This window comes from Triturus cristatus, chromosome 12, assembly GCF_964204655.1.
Source record: "Triturus cristatus chromosome 12, aTriCri1.1, whole genome shotgun sequence".
Lineage (NCBI taxonomy): Eukaryota > Metazoa > Chordata > Amphibia > Caudata > Salamandridae > Triturus > Triturus cristatus.
Window position 1 is genome coordinate 165,222,532 of NC_140595.1, and position 20,942 is coordinate 165,243,473.

At 44.2% G+C, this 20,942-nt stretch overlaps 1 pseudogene; it reads right to left on the reverse strand.

Moving 5' to 3' along the window:
* Positions 1–20,942, reverse strand: part of LOC146772985 (rho guanine nucleotide exchange factor 11-like) — a 316,652-nt pseudogene that overhangs the window by 16,672 nt on the left and 279,038 nt on the right.

Below are 20,942 nucleotides of genomic sequence, written 5' to 3' on the forward strand. Positions count from 1 at the left end.
CGCGGAGGATCTGGCCAGGTAAGATGCAGAATTGCTACTTTGTCGCATTTCGTATCTTTACATTGGTAGTCATCTAAAAGTATCGTACTTGCTTTCCTTTCTATCCGTTGCACGAGTATGCTTTGGGGTTTTATGTATTGTTAACTACCACACACTTTTCGACATACAATTGGAAGCATGTATGAGGTGTTTGGGATCCGTACTCATGTTCCATTTAGTACTGGTGTTGTAACTGTCAAAAACATTTTATAAGTTTATTGAAGATATTTTGGTTTGGCTTCCTCTATGGACATAGCGTACAAACATTTTGATGTAGGGGACATTATGGTGTGTTTTTAGTTTTCTGATAGGAGCTTACTATGGAATCCTTACACATTTGGATGTTTCATTTAAGACTCAGACTTAAATAAGACTTTGCCACTGGTATGTGTAACTTTTTAGTCATGCTGCTTCAATTGCTTATATTCCTGGAGTAACACAATTGATAGTGTGATACATGTTATAAGGTCTTTGGGATCGGTGCATTGGCATTGTTACTGGACAGATGAGATTTGTATTTTGTTTCATCATGGGGTTTAATTGTTTGCTGACTACCCTTGACATGAAGTCACCAGTGACTTATGACCTTTTTTTCTCAATGAATTACTATATGCTCAGATGGAATAGACGTTTAAAATTATTCTTTTCGTCTCATTCCACCATAGATCTGTTTCTCTTGCTAATACACAAGCGAGACGTGTACCCAGTGCTCTCTCATTACAGTTGACTACAATACGACGCCAAAGGTTCACTCAATGTTGTCTTTTTGAATATGTGAGTGACATATTTGGTCAACCTCTACACTTTTCGGGTTATGTAGCCTCATTCATGTATACGTTATGTTGAATATTATTAATCAGACCTATTTTATTTTACTAGCTCGGGAACATTCGATGAAACACTACCTGGGTCATTTTAGCCACATTGAGCCTTTAATAGACCTCTCTTGACACATTTCGTGGAAGAATTTTAATATTGAATATTATCTACTGCTCCAAATGTTGATCCAATTCATTATGATGTAAAGTTACATAGGGATCCGCATTAAGATTTGAGACATTTTTTATGCTCTGATTTATAACCTGGTCATTCTTCTTCTTTTTACAACAGTTGTTTTAGATATGCCAGAATTCGATGGGGAGATTTTCCCCTTAATTTACACACTACAGACCATTAAAGACACTTTAGGGCTGGAATATACATGCTCTTTTACTGCTTTCTTCCCTTCGTAAGGTTGGTCAGATTAATCACCATATCTTTTCTTCGATACCTCATCTCCTTCTGGTACAGATGAGTTTGGAACTCACTTTACAATCTTTATGGAGATTGACCTATTCACACTTTCTTTTATATCACGGGTGCTGTCCTTAAATTTACCTTCTGTTCTTCACAGATTATTGCCATTTTCAATTCACACTTACTTTCGAAGTTTTTGCTTGTCTCTGCTTTTATCTCTTTGTGTTACAGCTCACCAACTTCTCCTATTACTTCTCACATCTATAATATCTTCTCCCTTATATCTTATGATTGTTCTTAATTTCATTTTAATTGTTATGAATTTCACAGCCTTGATAAAGTCACGCAGTGACGAAAGACGTGTTGGCTGTTTTTTGAAGTAGGAATCTGTATACAGGCGGATTGTACAGTAGAACACACGATTGTATAATATGTTAATAAATTGTTTCTTCATTCAATACAATTTCCTGACTGTGTGGGTCTTACACTGTTATGACATTGTATGAGTTCTAGGGTTTCTCATTGTATTAATGATTTAGACCTATTAAGCTGTTAAGTCTTGTAGAACTTCTGGTAAGATCCCACCAAACATGTTTCAGAATGAGTGAGTGTAACGACCAAGGAGCCTGCTGGAGTTGGCTAATCTCAGGTAAAGGTTGGTCGAGGAGAAGGTTCTTCTGCCAAACATTTCCATGTGTTTGGACTCTTTCAGGAGCAGTTGGCGGAAAGGCATTAGGGTTGACTCAGCTGTTGGATAATTTCATCGCCAGACTCTCAGAAGCTGGGTACTGGGTTAAGAAAGCAGGTTCCCCTGGTGCTGGTCTATGGTGACGTCCGACCTGCCAATTGACCAGGGGGCCAGAACATGCTTTGTCCATGTGCCAATGAGCGTATCAGTGTGGGCCTCATTGAAAGGTACAAGAGGTTTGGTAAGTGCCTGGCCAAGCAGAAGGACCTCAGCTAGTACGTTGGTTTTAAATTCCATAGTTAAAGGTTGCACTTACTTCCTTTGCTGGTCCAGGAAAGAAACCAACCCAGCATTGGGTGAGTTAATCAGCCCACTAGCATCTTGCAGATCCAAATACCAATTATCTTCAGCGCAAAGTGAGTGAGGCAACCTATTCCCCATCCCCTCCATTTGTATTGCTGTATTGCTGGCTCTGGTCGGTGTCATAGCCAAATATTTGGTGTTGTGACTGTGTGCGACTGTACAGTAGTGGAATCATGTCTATAGGATTGAGTATTGGCTGTATCACAGGAGTATACTGGTGTAGTGTTGGTTGAGACAAAATTGGCTGAAGTCGAATACCACAAAAAAGTTGTGGCTCCTATAGCAGCAGCAGTGCCAACATTAATGTCCAAACCCAGATTTTGGCACCAGCCAAAAGTTGGCACCAAAGCTGGTGTGGAACCCAAAGTGTGATTAAGAGGCACAGATGTCACTGAGGCCTGATCCACTAGTGGTATCTTGATTGGAGGATTGTTAGGGTCCGATGGAGTGGCCTCTCAAAAGGTTCCAACATGCTGTGATGTCACTGATTGGCTCGTGAACTAGGTGTGCATTGGGACAAAAGTTGGAATCAGATGCTCATTGGAATGGGAGCGAGACCTGGAGGCACGGTGGCACATTTCCACCTTCCCACCTTCCCCAGAGAATGAAAATGGTGTGAAGGGGCCGAGTCATGCTTGTAACTGTGTTTCTTTTTGATTTTTCCCAAAGACTTCGACCATGAAGATCTGCAGTGGGAACCACTTAAGGAGCTTGTTCGCACTCGTCTTCAACCTGGAGTGGGAGCTGCTGAAGTCTTGTGGTGTTTTGCTATGTAGAGGTTTGCATTCTTGCATGGCTTTTGGATTGATCTGGGCACAGTCATTTCAGGCCTTGGACTTATGCACTGAACCTAAGCATCAGAGGCATAACTTGGGGTGGATGTATAACAGACATCTGTTAGCGACTGTCCTTACAAGGCTCAAGCCTGTAGTCTTAGTGGGTGACCACTGGTACACTGGAAGAATTTAGTGAAAATTGTAAGAACAAATATTTTCACGGAGTGAAGAAGAAGAGCAGAGCTTCAGATCCGTGTCTGAAGGGGCAGTTGTAAAGGAACTGACATCAGCACACATGCGTGGTGCTTATGTGTAGCTCCGTTCATCACTACTGAAGTTGGAGTTGATGTGGATTGCTCATACCACCTATTGGTGAGCAGGGGAACTCTTTTTTGAGTTTTCCGGATACAGTCTAGGGCTTTAGAATAGACACAAGTTCAGGAATCTGTAGTAAGTATCCACTAGTATCCAAAATTATTTGTCAACATGTTAAGCTTTCTATTTATGGTTATGTTCTTAGTTCTGCTTATGAAGACATGATTGTACTGACGTGTTTGAGTGCTGGATCTCTTAGCACCACCCACGCTTTTCCAATTAATATCACAAAGAATCCAATCAAATAACTAAGCATTCTGTAGCCTATCAATTGACATCTTATGATCTGTTGGCTTTGAAAAGCAGTGAACAGTGAAGTAACAGTTTTTTCCTAAAAGTGTGAAAGAGGCTGTCATACTAAACCAATGTCATTTACCAATTCCTAAAATGATATTTATTTTTGTTGGGAAGCAAATAAATAATCTGGACCCCAATATATTACTATTTTATGAACTTTTGTAAGAAAACATTCTCAGGACACCTTTTGGTTTGAAGTTGTGCTGACAATGGAAGTGACTTTTATATTTAGGTCTTTGTTAAATATGGAAGGGTCTAGTAAAGATCAAAGTGTCTATGGTCAAGCTTTAAATATCCTAAAAAAACACAAAGATGTCTAATGTTATTTTTGCTGTTCTATAGAAATAATTCCATTTGGTTTCAATGTAGAGTAAATACAGATGTCTTCTTACCATCCTCAGCTACTGACTCTGACTGCAAGTCTCTCGTGAAGGAAGTATTGCATTCCACGTTGGGACTGTGAATGTGTGCCCTCTGTGTGTTCGGCTCCTTCCCTGTGTCATTGACAAACGGACTGTCCTCCGAAGTGGCGCCTCTAAAAGACGTCAGTAACTCCCTGTGTGTTGCTTCCATTTCCTACAATGGTCAAATAGAAAAGGTCACGACAAAGAATGCAACATGATTTGAATAAAGACAATGTTAGACATTTACAGGATATTTAGTACAACTGCACTATTAGAAGAAAACAAATTAATTTGAAATGGGGAATGTTGGGAAGAGTGGTTTATTGTACAAGTTTAACACCGCTTAATTCCCACCAACCCTTACTTTCCAAGAACTGTTAATCTAGCACAGGTTCTCTCTATTTCTCAAATTATAAGGGGCAATGAAAGTAACTGTCCTCTTAAAAGGGGAGTGAATGGAAGTCCCAGAGAGGATGCAACTTTTTGATGCGGGTTTACAAAGGAGGAGCTGCTGTGTTACATCTGCTATGTAACTTTATTATCTGGTCTCGTATAATCCCAGCCCCCTGATATACCTCTGTTTAAAAGACTTTTGTCCAAGATTTTTATTTTTTATTTGTGTTTTTGGATCATTGGAGAAGTAATTTAGCTTTGATAGACTTTGCTGATCCAGGCTAAATTTTTCTGGACAAATTTTTAAAAAATGGCAGATATGTTGCACTGATGATGCAATATTTCATGAACCATGAGACCTGTATACTTCATTTTCATATCAAAGCATAGGCTTTGGGGGTCAAGTAGTCTTATAGAGACAGAAAAAAACTCCTCAGAGCAGCCATTCTGCCATTTCCCAAAATGGCTGCTATAACAGAGGAAGAAGGGACATACATAGGTATAAAACAAAAAAGAAGGCATTACATTTTTGTTAAGCATGGGGAGATTAAGTGCTGTGCCCAGAATCACAGGATGTTCATCGTCATTGCCGAACCTCGGACCCAGTTCCCCAGATTCGAGGTTGACCGCCCTAGCCGTTAGGCCAACTCCTCTCCCCAATGGTTGGCATGTCCTGCTCCCACCCTTTTCCCTACAACTTCTATCCTCTTGCTTTCTTTGTCTGGAGGAGGCACATCTCCAGTGCCCTGTGTTGCAGCTCTTTTGCTGGTGGTTGTGACGACTAGGGAGTCTGCAGGGGGTGGCCCTGATGTATACAGAATCAGTTGGTGACAGTCTGTATTTCTTCTCAATGCAAGGTGTTATGACTTTAGTTTAGACTGGGTCTTTGAAGAAGTCTGTGGATACGTTCAGTATGGATCCTATCAGGGGCAGGTATCGCACCATGTGCTCAGTGCGCAAAAGTTTCTTAACCAAGAAATACATTTGCTACTCAGTGGTGTACATTGGGAACTTGTGGTACTCTGAATGACAGTGTGATATGAGGAGGTGTCATCTGGTGGTGATGGGTTTTTTGGTACTGGTGGTTCCATGTGTGCGTCAGAGAGAACCACGTCATAGTCATCCCATGGGCCTGAGGTGTGGTGGATGTCTTGTGTACCCTGTGAATCTATCTTGCATCTCCCCCTCTTCCTCTTCTTATCGAGAGGGTTATTGTGTTTGTGAGGAACCTGGTGAGCTAAAAGTCATTGGGCTTGTGGCCATGTGTTCTGATGCCTTTTTTGGTAGAGGCAGTGGCAGACCCTCCTCTTGTGCATTTCTTTTGCCAGGCTCTTTAAGTTGTTGCTGCATTGTGTTGCAGTCCTTCAAAATCTATGCTCTGTTCCTCAGTCAGCATACAAGATTGTATCTTTTGTTTCTTTGGAGCCGATGGAGTGTCCTCAGAAACTGTGTGTGCCTTTAAAACCTCAGATGTATGGCTGTTCTTCTGACCCAAAGTGTGGCCATGGTGTTTTCTTTCCTTGGAGCCGAGGGCTGCTTGAATTCCAAGATGCTCGATCCTAAGCATTTCTTCGGATCTAATGTTTGGATGTAGGGTTAAAGTTTGTTTGACAGCTATCGGTGCCGATGTCTGTCAGTGCTGACTTGTGTTTCAGTGCTGATGTAGTGCTGAAGTCGTTCCCATGATGTGGCCTTGTCACCGATCAAGAATGTTCTTGTCCCTTCTTGACTACAGGGCTGTGGCACGCCGTTGCATGGTGGACATGTGTGCAACATCTTCTTAGCACATGGTGGTTCAACAGTACTCATGGTACATGATGTTGTCTTGGTCCTCAGTCCCAGCACAGGAATCAGGGACTGCGATGTGGGCCCCTTGACCTGTACCGGAGTTTTTTCATCACAGGAGTACGAAGCGGAGGGGATATAATTGGGGCTGGCGATGATGACTCCACCTTCTGTTGTTGCACTGGCCTTGATGTTTTCCTCAAATTCATGCACGAACTCTGCCTTGGCTGCCAGGTCCTTGGCCTTATGTGCCAGGAGACGATCCCTTCGGGCCTGAAGTGTCTTTTTTGTTTTTGAACAATGTGCAGGCTGCGCACTCGTGTTCTTTGTGCTCTGAGGATAAGCACAGATTACACGCTTTGTGAGTGTCGGAGTGTGCATGCTTGGCCCTGCACCAAGGGCACTGTGGGAAAAGGCCTTTCTTTGTCTCCATCACCTGGAGACGGACAATCTCGACAAGTGTGTGACTCTCACCAGCTACTTGCTTACCGGCATCTCGGATCCGTTGGATGTTGTTCACTGGATTTTTGATTGAGGCTCCCTTTTCTGTAGGCCGCATAGGTGTCATGGGTTTCCTTCCGACAGCCAGTATCGTAATATGGCGGTCAGACAGAAACCTCTGATGTCAGGCAGAAAACCTCAGACGAGCTGTCAGATGGCTTTCCGTTGGACATCATAATGAGGCCCTAAGTGTTTTTATGTCACTTTCTTACTGAAAGCATTTTTCTTTTATGAAAAAATGCCATCCTTTCATCAAACGTCAATGCTGTGGCTGAAAAACATAGAGAAAGTGCCTTGTGATGAACGATCTCCTTCCTGACAAGCATGAATTCTGAGTCAATATTTCCCTTTAACTATTCAAGGCCAGATTTAAGATCAGGGTACACAGTAAACAGAAATGCCTTAGTCACCCCTAAGGAAGATGTAGAGGTGACTTTATGAACGGCTTCCCTACCCTTTGAGGTATATGATGTGGAGGACGGGTATGGAGGCCATCTGCCTGCCATCGAGCAACTCAACATCAAAAAACATCTGCCCGCAATGACAAACTCAAGAGTATTCAAGAGCTTATTCTCCAAATCTCTTCAGTTTTACATGTTATATGCTATAAGACTTGCCATCATTACGTTGTCTTACACTGACTACACAATGTACACCACCTAATGCTGCAACACCTTCACATAACCTCTATCTCAGTCAGCAGTCAGCGCTAGGTCTCGCAAACCTGTGCAACTAGTGGTTCCAGGTGCGACTAAAACACTTTGTTTTACAATGCCTGAGTGTACAGATCCTCCTGTAACTTCATCCAAGATATCTCCGACGGTCCATTTCCACTGTTCCCTCAGCACTACAGACATCTGTATATATTATATAATGCACTACACTGAGCACCCCTACTCTTTAAAGGGATCACACAAGCCAAAGACACCACACTCCTTAAGAGTTCTCACACCTCAACCTTTTTGTATTCTTTCAGGGTCTCGTTAAATCAAGACTTTGTCATTTTTGCCAAAAGATAACCTACACTTAGGCCTTTCATGAGGATTTCTCCTTTTGAGAACACTAACACCTTCCATGAGATGCTTATCACAGGTGTGCAAACATGAACATTGCAGTATCAATTCTACCGTCTAGCACTGCATTTTTCTTCAGAACACTCCATCATAGGAATTCTTCTCATCAAATAATGCCTTTGGTACCAGGTCATCCTGAACTTCCTAGCGATTCTTTTGCTTGCATGAGGTTCTGTGAAATCTGCAGGAGCATGTTCGCAGACACATTATAAATCTCTAGAGCAGGACCCTTCCTTTTCCTAGCATTGCATTAGCTACAAAAAGGAGTCACACTACTGCTCCTGTCTCAAATGTTCTAGCAAATAAGGGTAGTAAGTGGTCAGATTCCATGGGTCACAAACTATGCAGCACGTCTGCCCAAAAATACTTAAACCCATTTGTGACTTGATAAACGTCCATGCCCAACATTAAATAGCAAGTGTGCAGAGCATGTGATCTACAGTAGCAAACATTACAAACCATGAGATTCCCTCCATCCACCCCTCCAAAAAAAACATGCTACACTGTGCTGAAGGTGGCCACTGGTCTAACAAAATAATAAAGTATTTTTGATCTCTGAACTATATGGACATGGATAATTGTACCGGCCAGCCAAGGACCTTGTGAAGCTCATACGGTTGATTCCAAATGGTGTTTTTTAAATTGGTTACTATGCAAATTAATGTTGAGAATTGGTATGTTCATGCAGAGTGTTTGTGCAAGATGTAATAAATAAACATTTAAAAACAATACTAAAGGATAATAGTTCAAAATGTGTTCTTATTAAGCTGATCATCAAACCAATGTCAGATACACCAGGTTCTATGCCAGAGGCTTAACCCGCCACTGAAGACCGGCAACTGTGATTCTCATCTGTGTAATTTTATGGCAAGGCACGGAGGCCGATATTACGCATATCTTCCTTATTGCCAACTCACAGCAGCAACTTGAACAAACACTTAGTACTTAGAATACAAATCTTTTAACATTCTACTTCATATATAATCCCAAGTCAGTCAGCCATTTTCCTCCTTTGTTGCTGCTCACTACTAAGATAAGCACATGTGATTCCACCTCAACAGTAATTGTCAGTAATTGTCATGAGAATGTATGAGCAGGATGTAATTAGAGTCTTAACAAAACTGTTGAAGAAGTGTGTGTTCAGTGTGTGATGGGTTCACTTTAGGAGAGGTGAACAGGGATTTTTATTAAGGCATGTAGGGTGTGTTTTAAAAAAACGCGATTGATTGCGGTTAAAACGGGAAAGATACAGCGGTTTTGGGAGTGTTTAAAATTACTGCCAAAGTTTTTTGACTAGAGGTGTTTAGGAGAAAGTTGACTACTGTCAGGGCAGTAGCAGTGGTCAGGCATTGTGTCTTTTGAATGGGCCGAACGTTGCTTGATTAAGGCGTGTGGCGGTGCCTTCCATAGGGACGGACTCGACCTGGATCACGAGTGGCACAGCGCATGGCACGGCCAAGTGCAAGCGTGCTCGGATGAATGCCGGTGCGGCACGCAGGATTAGAGGGTTTGAACAGCTCTGTAGTTGCTCTTTCATCATCCCAGAATTTTTGAGAGGGAAAATATAAGAAATAGAGCAACGCTTACCTGCGTGGTGCCTGATGGAGTGGAGCGCGATTGCGGCTGGACCAAATCTAGTTATAGGCAGCTGCCGTAGGAGCGTCAGAGGACATAGGTTGCCATTTTGGATTGGGACAGTCTGGCCTTTCATAAGGAGGGGCCAGGCAGTCATATTTAGGGATAGTTTAGGAGCATTTTTTTGTCAGATTCAGCTTGGTGATAAGAGAAGCAGAAGAACTCTGGTAGTTGAAGTACAGAGATATTTTGGTAGAGTGCTATACATTAAGTTGAAGGAAAGATTTTGGATTCCTCTGGAAATTTTAGACTGGTGAGATATGTTCTGTCAGAATGGAAGGTAATGGTGCCTCAGAAATGAGCATTGAGGATAAGGTCCAGGAATGTGTCAGGTTGTTTCAACCTTGGCAACCCAATTAGGGAAATAAATAGATGATTGTATGGAAAGGTTGGAAGGGAAATTTGGGAGCAGGAATGAGAACAAGCAGGTCCGGTCAGTTGGAGGCCACGGATAAGGTGGTTGGAGGGAGTGGTATTTGTAAAGTGACTCAGAAAAAGAAGCATATGCAAAAAGAGAAAGGCTTAAAGACAAAAGGAAAGTACAGTTCGAGAGAAAGTTAGAGGACAACTCAGTTGGAGTTGAGTGAGAAGGCTATGAAGGCCAGTAAAAGGGATCACAGAGTGGTGGCCTGTGATGACTCCTCCAGCAGGGAGGTGTAGTAACCTCCACACCAGCATCCGGTGTGGGAGGTATGATTCCACCCTTCTGAAGCAAGCTTTGTGGGGTCCCTGGTCTTCCTGGTACCAGCCTTCTAGACCAAGACAGCACAAAATGGTTGCTGCCAACCAGAGACACATTTCTGCCCTCCTGCTGCTGAGCCAAGCTCGAGCAGAGGAAGGCAGCACAATAGGCATCCTGTCACAGGGCGGTGTGACCACCCCCCAGGCAGGAATTAGTGTATTGGGGCTAGGTGGGTGCACTTCCAAAGTGCATGAAAATCTGCAGCTGGGGCACACTTGGTGTACCTGTGCATTGTCCAGTTCAAACCAGTCCTGGGAGCCGTTGACTCGACCTCTGGGGCGAAACTGGACAAAAGACAGGGGAGTATCCTCACCATTGTCCTGACCCTCCCTTGGGAGGGACCCCTGAATCTGTCCAATCCTCTCCTTTGGATACAAAAGGGCTGACCTGGCTGTAGGACCCTAGAATCGACATGGACATGATTCTGAACAAGAAACCACTGACGTTTGATCGTTTGAGCACTCTGGACTTGGCTGGACTTCGACTGGGCCGACTTCATCTCCTTCTCCGGCCAAAGCATCGTCTGTGCCCGTGCACCATACAGGCTCCTTGTAGGACTTGTGGAGCATCATGGACAACTGAAGTATCTCCCTTGGGGTGAAGGAGTCACTCCCTTGCATTCGCAGGCACTGTATCGCAACTGACCGCTTTGCTGATCCTGAGCTCCTGCAGACTCAGAAGGCTCCAGCAAAACAGGAGGTGGGTTCCTATGTTCCTTGAGGTCAAGTTGCTCTCTCACCAAGTCTGAGGGTAGTATTCCTCGTGGCGACTGAATAACCTGAGCCCCTGTGCACCGCATACCTTTGCAAGTGCATATGCTTGTTGGCGTTCCCCAACTAAGTGCATTGGGCTATCAATAGCCCCAACCTCTACGCACATTTCGTACAAAGGACTTTGGCCTCCTCGCACTCTGTGCCCTGCAAGCTGTTTCTTTGTGAAACTGCTACAAGTCCCCTCGCGACTCCAGTGCTTTCGACCTGTGGGCCCATTTGAAGGACAACACTGCTTTTCTTGGGCTCCCCTGGTTTCTCCAGGCCTGTCTAACTCCCCTTGCTGTGGTGAGTCCCCTGGTCCTTGCTGGGGCAGACCGTAACCTTCTTTGACCTTCGTGGGTTGCCGCTGCCAAGGCTTGTTTGTGCTCCCGCCGGACACCGACCCCTCAGCACTTGACATCCTTCATGGGACAGCTCGTATCCGGCTCCTGGTTGTCCTCGACATCTCCTGGTCCCTGCAGCTGTAGACTCAAGGTCTACATCTTCACACCTGAATCACCCGACATCGGTGGGCATTCGTCTACCGAGCCCCTGGTCTCTCCTGAGTGATCCAGACTCTGTCCCCTCTGCTTTCAGGTTCCTTCCATCAAGAATCCACCTGTAGGTTCCACCGGACACTTTTCTTCTGTCCAGCAGTGGCATTTCTTTGAAGACTCCCATTGAGAACGAAGGCGGTTTCTGACGCCACTTCGACCCTATGCACCCGGCTTCCCTGGGATAGGTAACTCTGGTACTTTGGTATCCACGGGTGGGGTGGCTCTTCAACCTTCTATGTTCCAAAGGGTTTCTTCGTAATGCACTGGGAAAGGTCTTTAAACTTAAAAATTGCAACCGCGACTCTCCCATAGAATTGTACGTAGCACGCTGCAGTGTTCTCATACTGCACCCGTCCTCTGTGGGGTCCCTTCTTACTCACCTTAGGTGGTTTCTCGGGGACCCAGCGATTCTACATCCTCTAAACACTGTCTTGACTGTCCTGACTCAAGTCGTGGTTCTTATACCACTATTTTAGTATATCGTTTGGTCTCCCCCTGGAGCCCACTGTGTATTAGTGATACTTACTATTGTTTCTGTGCTACAGTATTGTGTGCTTTGTGTTTATTTGTGTGTAGCAGATACTGTGAGGTATTTAAGGTGTGTTATAATAATAAATTCATATTTTTATAACTACTATGTGGTTCTCCTTTCATTTGACCATTACAATAAGATTGCATTCTGGTAAAACAAGCTGCTTAACATTCCTTCAAGACTAAGCCTGAGGCTGCTCTCCACAGCTACCACTTGGATAGCTTTCTAAGGTTATCTTTGACCTCTTAAATCACCATAAGGGTTGTTTGGACTGGTTCAATGTGCTCACTTTAATTAGTGGACATCATATACCAGGCCAACCGGGGGGCATTGTCATTTTGTGTTCATCTGATTTAGGAGACAAGGAGGATGAGGACTAGAAAGGGAAAGAGTAAAAAAAAGAGAAAGTGGAAAATAAACAGGTGGAGCAGGTACAGGATCTCTTGACGGATGATATGTTTGACACTCATTTTATACAGCATCCATTATCCTGTAAGTAGGTCCCAGCACAGCATGTGGCAGAATATATGGAGTTCTGGATTAGGCAGGAGATGGCTAAAGAAGTCAGAACAAGACTTCACTCTGAATGTCCAAGGCCATCTCTGGCCAATCTTTATTGTTGATGACGGAGCTAGATTTTAAGATATTACAGTTCTTGAACAAATCAGGGAGAGATCCCAGATGAAGTCTGGAAAGGAGGTTAAAAGGATGTCAGGATCCCCTTTGGGGTGTATTTGGGCTCATAACAAAGATGTTTGACATGTATGAGGTGGCATATTTACAGGAGACTGGTGTGGATGTTTTGGAGTTGCGACAGATGGTACAGCGAGCAGTGTGTTTGTTGGGAAACACAAATGCAGAACTGTGTGCAGAGCATAGGAAACATCTCTTGATGAAAATGTATCCAAATTTAGTGGAGCTAGCAAGTAAGGAGATGGGTCAGGAGGCTATAGACCTACTTTTGGTGAAAAGTTTGTGAAGGAGGTGGCAAAGTATGACATTGCATTCAATTCCCTACAGAAGGCGCAGAAGGATATTAGAACAGTTTTTGGTGGGCTGGGAGAATGCAGGGTTGATTCCCCAGCCGTCATTTTGGGATTACACAAGCGTCATTCTGCCGTGGATTTAGACCCAGTGGATATTAATCAACAGGATATCAGACAGCAGGATTCTATCCCCAGGGGTCAAGATAAATATTTACAGGAGACAGCATGGCAAGACAACAAGGTATGTTTGGTAAAAGACACTTTGTGTATCCCGGTACAGTTGGGTGGCAGACTCACCCATTTTTTAGAGAGATGGTAGGAAATAATGGCATATCAATGGGTGTTACAAAGAGTGCAGGGGTATTGGATAGACTGTAGAAATTCCTGTGCAGGAAAGATGGCCGAGGCCCCTAAGATTTTCTAAAACAGAAGAGAGAATGTAGATCAGGAGGTAAAGGAGCTTGCTAACAAGAGAGCTGGGAAATGTAATGATTGGGTTTGTCCAACTTATTTCTGGTCGAAAAGAAGGACAAGGGCATGAGGCCGGTCATAAATTTGAAGGAGTTGACGGACTGGGTACAGCATAATCACTTCAAGATGGAAGGGATTCATTTGCTGAGAGAAATCTTGAGAAAGGGATACTGGTTAACACATCTAGATATGAAGGATGCTTACTTGACTGTTCCAGTTGCCAGGGACCAGAGAGATTTTTTGAGATTCCATTGGAAGGAGATAATGTGGAGGTTAAAGAGTCTTCCATTTAGTTTGACCAGGTGATGGGGCCAATAGTGACTTAGCTGCAGATGAGGGGGGTCTGATTGATAGTGTATTTGGACGACATCTTAATTATGTCAGAAAGCAAGGAGTTAACACAGGAGCATACGGGGCTAGCAGTGCAGTGTTGGAGGATCTGGGTTTTGTAGTGAACAAAGAGAAATAATGTCTGTAACTAGCACTGGGGATGGTGTTTTTGGGGTTTCAGATTTGGACACTGGAATAAATGTTGAGGTTACCCGTGGAGAAGGCGAAGATGATTTGTAAGAGAAGATTGATGTGCGAATGGATAACTTTGCATCAGATTGCCAGAATTCTAGGGCTGCTGTCAGCGTCTATACAGGCAGTTTTTCCAGCCCATTGCATTATCGAACTCTACAGAGATTGAAGGCCAGATAGTACAGGTAGATGTGAAGACAAAAGGAGAGCTGGAGTGGTGGCTGGGAAATTTGAAAACTTGGAATGGAAGGGACATATTTGGTGACATTCAGAAAGTGGTTATGGAGTTGGATGCTAGTCTGTAGGGCTAGGGAGCAAGGTGTGGCTCATTAGCAATAAGGGGGAAGTGGACAGTTCAGGAGAAGGCAATATACATCAATTATTTGGAGTTGTTGGCAGTGTCCTTTGTGTTCAAGACGTTTGTCCGAAACCAGGTGAAATGTTATGCATTATTAACAAGCATTTGCAATGCAATAGGTCTCGCATTTGTGAGAGTTTGAGCTATTGGCATTGTAAATGACAATTGCAAAATCAACAGTTGATGGACAGAATGCAGAACATCTTGTGTGTTTTATTGTAAATGACAATGCCTTTTATTTATGTGTTGGTTTTCAAAACAGATAAATAAAAGGCATTGTCATTTACAATGCCAATAACTTAAACTGTAGCAAATGCGAGACCTATTGCATTGCAAATGCTTGTTATTTCTAGTTATAGGCTGAGGGATGCAGGTAACTATCTGAATAGCCAACTGGGTTCAAGAAATGATAAAAGCTTCAATGCTTGGGAGCTTTGGGGTCTTTGCGGTCCACAACCTGCTAGGTGGGCATCAGCTTAAAGACAAGTTGACCAATGAGTGTTGCGGTGCTCTGCTGGGCCTACATAGGGCCATCTGGCAGTGCCGGAGGGGCTAGTCTTACAGGTCAGTGTTTGGGCCTTTATTTTGGCCTAACGAGCCGGTTCTTACTGTTACAGTTGATGTCCCTGATAATACCACAAATATTGCCTGCACCAAGTACAAAAGGGCTCTCAGTCTCCTATACCTTGCAAAACACCTGCACCTCGAGTCTTTTGCAAGACAGCCAAATATGCAAAGGTGGGCCACTTTTTATCCCTCTGAAGTCAAACGTTTGCTTCGGTTCCCGGGCCTGTTCCTCGTCCCGGTCAGACCCTGCCTCTGTGTTGACTGCAGTGCAGCTCTTTCACCTCCAAGCAGAGCGTGGTGCGGCGCTGTGCGGAGGTCGTCACAGAGCGAGCGGCTGAAGCAGCTGCAAACAGCGTGTAATTAATGTCCCCAGCAGAGGCGCCGCATCCGCCACGCGCGCGCACAGAGGAGGCGCGAGAGGATCAGATGGTTTCTGGTGAAATAACAACGCACTAACAAGAGCGCCGCATCCCCAGCAGAGGGACGGCACCCCAACACGACCATCCTTGTTAAACGAAGACCGATCTCATGGATGAACAGAACCTTTACGGCAGCAGTGCCACACAATCCGGCTTCTCGCTAAGTGCCACTACAGTACTGTTTTTTCGGAGGGCCCTCCCTATCATCACCTTGTAAAAAATAAAGTGTTTCTAGAAATGTTCGAACCGGCGGGCGATAATCCTGGGTGTGATGCTCGCGAGGGTTGCCATCTTTCTAAAAAACAAGCATTGGCCGCACGCGCGCCTCGCGCTTAAAGTTAAAAAAAAAAAAAAGACAAGTCCGGCGGAGCGTGGCGTGTGCGTGCTTGGGGGCGGGGATGCAAACCCTTTGAAGTGCTCCCAAAAAGCGGAGTGCATGGTGGCACCAAGCGCGTGATTGTGCGCGTGCTAGCAATGCAATCCGCTTTTTGGGAGCACTTTGAAATGCCCTTTTACAATAGTCTCGCTTTGCGATCCCTCACGCGATAGCAAGGCGAGACCTAAAAATGGACAATATTTCTGTGGATGGGTACATCAAGAAGTTGGGGGGACCACGGTCAAAGACTTTAGTGGATTTAACAAGTGACTTTTGGCATTTTTGACTGAGCAAGGACATTATGGTACAGGCTCAGTATATACCAGGGATGAGCAAAATAATAGCAGATTCAAACTCTAGGAAGTTGAAGGATTTCAGTGATTGGATGCTGAACAAGTGGGTGTTTGGGGCACTCAGGAACAGATGGGGACCGTTAATGGTGGATTTTTTGACAAACAGGGTGAATGCTCAAATGCACAAGTTCTACAGTTGGAGGCTGGATCCAGAGACAGAGGATGCATCTCTGCAGCACTGGGGAAGGGCTCGCAGTTATGCTTTCCCGCCATTTGCAGTGATTCAGAAATTGCTATTGAAGGCTGCTAGCTTGTAGGGAGTAGTAGGCAAGATGGCCGCTGCTAGCTTGTAGGGAGTAGTCGCTTTCTCCCCCTCTCTCAGATGAAATGCTACTACCTATACGGATAAGCTGGTTATGATGGAGGAGGTGCTATTAGAAAATCGACCATTATGATATTCACGAAACTTTCTGAGAGATGACTACGTTCGTAAAATTCCAGTTATATGCTTCAGAGAGGAGATACCTAAAACCTTTGCAGGCAATAATCCTAACTACTCTGACTGCTGGGAATCGCTGGGTCGGCCTTATACGAACAATGGCACCTAAGATACAGAAGATACAGAAGATTGAAAAGGGGAAAGCCTTACATAAGGAGATGGACGTGCCAAGTTTAAAAATAAAAGCCCTGACAAAAGCACAACTTAGAAGAACAGCCGAGAGAGCATCGGAGAAGATTGAAGAACGGCAGAAAACCGAAAACACGGAGGGAAGAGAGAGAAAGGGCAGAGATAAGGAAAAGAATAAGGAAGTCGGTTTACCTGCAAGAAATCCGAGCCAAGCGCGACAGGCAGACGGCTGCTCGGAGAAGGAGACAACTTTACGCCAGCCTACACTGATGGAATCGTTTGCTATTGCTTCAGGGACTGCAGCAATACTGACGTCGGAGTTACAGAAGCCGCTTTCAGATGCTTCAGATATAGTGGAGCGTACTTGCACGCAGCCAGGGTTGTCGGCTGAGAGCTCAGAACAATTGGAGGCGTGCTCAGCGCAGGGCAGCAAGCAGAACCTGGATCTGCAGTCATTTGGCTCGGAGAAGCAGGGCACTCTCACAACTTTGAGTGCTGTGCATACTGCATCGGATGTATTGGATGTAACGGTCCCAGTTCTACAGGAGGCACTACAGGTAAACTTACGCTGTAAGGCAGGAGTAATAGATGGTGATAAATTAACTACAACTTCGATGAACGGTAGGCTCGGGACCCAAAAACCCCAATTAAAGGGGAAAAGTGATGTTGTGACAGATCAGTGTACAATAAAAGGCCCCCAAGACACGGGGAAGGTGGAGCTAATTTGTAATTTAGCAGTGCCTATCCCTAAGAGAGCTACAGTGGTAGAGTCAGATACGAATATCTTTAATCCTGTTTCCCCTGGGGATGATGTTTTTTTTCGGTCAATGATGATGAAGACGAGGAGGAAGACGACGAAGATAACTTAGCCTTAATCCCTGGGTCTGATACAGGGCTCTGTTCAACATCCTCGGGGAGTCACACAGAAGACTCGGAGCTCGGATCCGATACCTCAGAGCTGGAAGAGAATACATTAAAAAGGGTTTCCTCTCAAAAAAAGTTAAAAAGTGCTAAGGAGAGGGTTCATAGTAGGTTAAAGCATTTGAAAGAGCCTCAACAGTCAGAGGTGGCAAGGAAATTGGATTGGGACTATTCTGCTACTTCCCAGACATACCATGAGGGGGAAGGAGACAATACGAAGTGTCCACCGCAACCATGTCTGGCTCAAGTATATGATCAAACTCAAACATCAGCGCAGGCTCAGATACAGAACCCTAGCTTTGAGCTGTTATTTTCAACATTGAAACAGATGCAGGGTGAGGCGAGGATTGAAAGCCGTAGGGCCAGACAGGCTAATAAAAAAATACAGGGATCACTTCGGAAAGTGAATAAACTCTACGTAAATATGGCGGACAGGGTTGCGGAGGTAGAAGAAAGGACTGGAAAATTGGAAGATGAGGTCGCCAAGTGGAGAGATACCAGGTTTGAGCAGGAAAAAATTGCAACGGACTTTTCGTGGAAACTTGAAGCGTTTGAAAACAGGCAACGGCGCAATAACATTAGATTGCTTGGTGTGGGGGAAGGGAAAGAAGGACAAGACATTCGATCATTTGTTATAGACTTGCTCAGAGAGGGTCTCCCCGAGATAATTTATTGGGATTGGGAAAAGGAGATTCAGCGTGTCCATCGTTCCCCCATATTTCAGAAGAAGGGGAAAACCCCAGTCAAACCTAGAGCAATTTTGTTATATGTGGGAAATTTTTTATTAAGGGAGGAGATCATGAGCAAAGCGAAACCCGTGGCTAAGCGCACATATCGTGATATAACTTTCTTTGCTCAGCCTGATTTTTGCCACACTACTGTGGAAAGGAGGTGGAGATTGAGACAGCTTATTACACCTTTTCAAACTATAGGGTATGAAGCTTATCTGATGTTTCCATCTCGTTTGAAAGTAGGAATTGGGGGCCAGTTCAAGGTGTTTCACTCCGAAATACAAGCTCAGGAATATCTCAACGAAATAAAACTCTCTAAGGGTCAGGGAGGGCAGGCAGGCAGCAAGATGAAGTAAGATTAGCCTAATTAAGTGTATAGGAGGATGAACTCAACAATTTATGAAGAGATTAATATATCTTATAGTTATAAATATTGAACTCTAAGGTAGATTTAAATCCAGCAGTATTATGCTTGATAAGTTATGGGAATTTGAGGTAGGGAATGACAAAGAAGAGAGTAGGGGAGGGAGTGGGGGAGGGAGCGGTGAACTGCGAGCGCACGGACACGCATAGGTCAGGATTGACCTATTTGCCAGTAAGGGGGGGTGGGTTCACTGGGTGGGGTCCCTGGGGGAGGGTTGGGGGGGCTGGGGGAGCACGAGCACAGGGCAAGACACACTGGGAGAATGTACAAACACAATGTCTAGGGAAAAAGGAGTGGCGGAGATGGATGGCTTGGAGATATGTATGGGGAAAAAAGTAATGCAGACAAATACTAAATTTGAGAAAGACTCTAAAGAAAATAGAAGGATTTATTGGCTGAGACAAGTTACAGAAATAACTTAATGAGTATTCGATTTGTTACATGGAATGTGTGCGGACTAAATGATTATCGGAAGAGACAGGCAATTGCACAAGTATTAAAGAGGATGAATTTGGACTTTGTTTTTTTACAAGAAACGCATATAATGGGATCACAAGGGCATCTTCTGGGACAGTTGGGTTACCATGTACTAGCATTTTCTAAACAAGGGGCAAAAAATAGAGGAGTAGCTATTCTTTCCAGGAAGAAAGATATAATCATAAGGAAAAAGCTAGAGGATCAATGGGGTAGGTGGGCGATGATTGAATGTTCACTTAGGGGAAAATGGATTACGTTGGGGTCGATTTATGGTTCAACTGACGATGACCCAGAGATATTTGAATACTTGGACTTGGAATTAGCTACATGGGCACCGTGTGTTATCCTAGCTGGGGATTTCAACATTAACGGGGTAGATGGATTGGCGCCTGGGGCTTATAAGGGCAGGAAAAAAAAAGTATGTCAGGCTTTATCCAGCCTTGTTCAAAATAATGTTTTAACAGATGTATGGGCAAGTTTAAGACCAGATGATGCTGGGTATACATACTACTCAGCTCCGCACAGGATACATGTAAGGCTGGATTATTACTTCGCAACCAATTCACTGATCCCTAGGTTAGAGGTCGAAAGATCTCCTAGACTATTCTCGGATCACAGCCCCTTGATTTTAAGTTTCGATATGAAAGATGGGACCCGGAAGGAGAGGGAATGGACATTTGAAAGAGGTTTATTAACTGATGAACAGTACATTCAGCATATGAAACAATGGATAAGCACATTTTTTGAGATTAATAGGGGGACAGCGGCAACAGGGATGGTGTGGGACGCCTTCAAGGCTGGTGCCCGGCGAGAGACTCTGAGCTACAGTGCGTATAAAAGAAAGCAAGAGCGTCTGAGAAATTCTGAGGTGACTAAACTGCTTCTGGATGCCGAGAAGGAGTTAGAGCAATGCATTTTGCTGGGGGAGGAACCCGAACAAGCTCTTATTAAGGTTGCCAGGGCAAAATTGCGAGCAGAAGAAATTGTGGCAGACAGGGCCGCTAAGATTTACCTGGTAAATAAAGAGAGATGTCATGAGTTTAGTGAGAGGGTGGGACGTACACTTGCCATTCGTACTAGGCAGAACCTGGCTACAGGGGAAGTGAGGGAAATTAGAGATAATATGGGTAGGTTACATACAGATACTGATGAGATTCGCAAAGTATTTAGGCGATTCTACGCGAATCTATATGACGAGCAATCTGGGAAAGAGGATCAGGCAATTGATAAATATTTAGGGGAAATACCAGCACCAATTTTGACTGAAGGTGATGCTGAGACCCTAGAGATACCCATAGATAAATTAGAAGTTATAACAGCTATTCAGAATTTACCCTCAGGCAAAGCGGCTGGTCCGGATCAAATCCCGAACGAATTTTATAAGGTATTCTGGAATGAGATACTTAGGGATTTTTTGACTACAGTGCAGGTGGCGCAAACAGGAACTTCTATACCAGTGTCATGGGGGGGTGCGATTATTGTGATAATCCTAAAGAAAGGGAAACCACCTACTGAACCAGGCTCGTATAGGCCGATAACCTTAATGAATGCGGACACTAAGATATATTCAAAGGTACTAGCTATGAGATTTGCTAGTATAATACACACCCTTGTCAGTGAT